General features: G+C 45.9%; 1 pseudogene; it reads right to left on the bottom strand.

Moving 5' to 3' along the window:
* Positions 1–2: 2 nt before the first annotated feature.
* Positions 3–351, bottom strand: LOC103249786 (annotated as a pseudogene).
* Between the last annotated feature and the right edge of the window lie 747 nt (positions 352–1,098).

Genomic DNA, 1,098 nt, shown 5'->3' with positions numbered 1-1,098 from the left:
CAGATGAAAAACTGGGAACCGTTTGTGTTGGGTCCAGCATTTGCCATGGACAAGATGCCGGGAGCTGTATGCTTCAAGATGAAGTTTTCATCATCAAATTTCTCCCCATAGTCGGACTTGCCGCCAGTGCCATTATGGCGTGTAAAGTCACCACCCGGGCACATAAACGCTGGAATAATTCTGTGAAAGCAGGAACCCTTATAACCGAATCCTTTCTCTCCAGTGCTCAGAACACGCAAGTTTTCTGCTGTCTTTGGAACTTTGTCTGCAAACAGTTCGAAGGAGACGCGGCCCAAGGGCTCGCCGTAGATGATGTCGAAGTACACGGTGGGGTTGACCATGGCTGATGGGAAAAGGCTCAAGGTGACGGTGTCTGCAAAGCCGCTTTTTTTCTTTTTAATCATAGAAATGAGATTTCACCAAGTTGACCCCAGGCTTGAACGCTGGGGTCAGACAATCTTCTTGCCTCTGTCCCCCAAAATGCTAGGATTACAGGCTTGAGGCACCGTGCCCTAAACTACATGTTAAGGTCCTTTTCTGAAGGGTATTTTATGGAGAATATAACTGTGATGTGGAAATCAGTCAGGCATGGTGGTTCATGCCTGTAATCCCAGCAATTTTGGAGGCCAAGGTGGGAAGATTGCTTGAGCCCAGGAATTCAAGACCAGCCTGGACAACATAGCAAGACCTCATCTCTACAAAAACTTCAAAAAAGTGACTGGCATGGTGGTGCACACTTGTAGTAGCAGCTACTCAGGAGTCTGAACAGGAGGATGGCTTGAGTCCAGGAGTTTGGGACTGTAGTGAGCCATGATCATGCCATTGCACTATAGACTGGGCCATAGAGTGAGACTCCTGACTGAAAAAGAGAAAAAAAAAATCACTGCAGTAAACACAGGAAAAGCATTTGATGAAATCTAACATCCTTTAATGATAAAAACACTCAAGAACTGGTCTAGAGTGGTGAGTCTGGTGACTTACACCTATAATTCCAGCACTTTAGGAGACTGAGGTGGGAGGATTGCCTGAGCCCAGCAGCTCGAGACTAGTCTGGGCAACTGGATGAGATCTCATCTTTACAAAAAAAAAAAAAAAAAA

This window comes from Carlito syrichta, unplaced genomic scaffold, assembly GCF_000164805.1.
Source record: "Carlito syrichta isolate Samal-C Ts95f unplaced genomic scaffold, Tarsius_syrichta-2.0.1 Scaffold123416, whole genome shotgun sequence".
NCBI lineage: Eukaryota > Metazoa > Chordata > Mammalia > Primates > Tarsiidae > Carlito > Carlito syrichta.
Note: the sequence above shows the minus strand (reverse complement) of the source record. Positions and strands in the feature narration are given on the sequence as shown.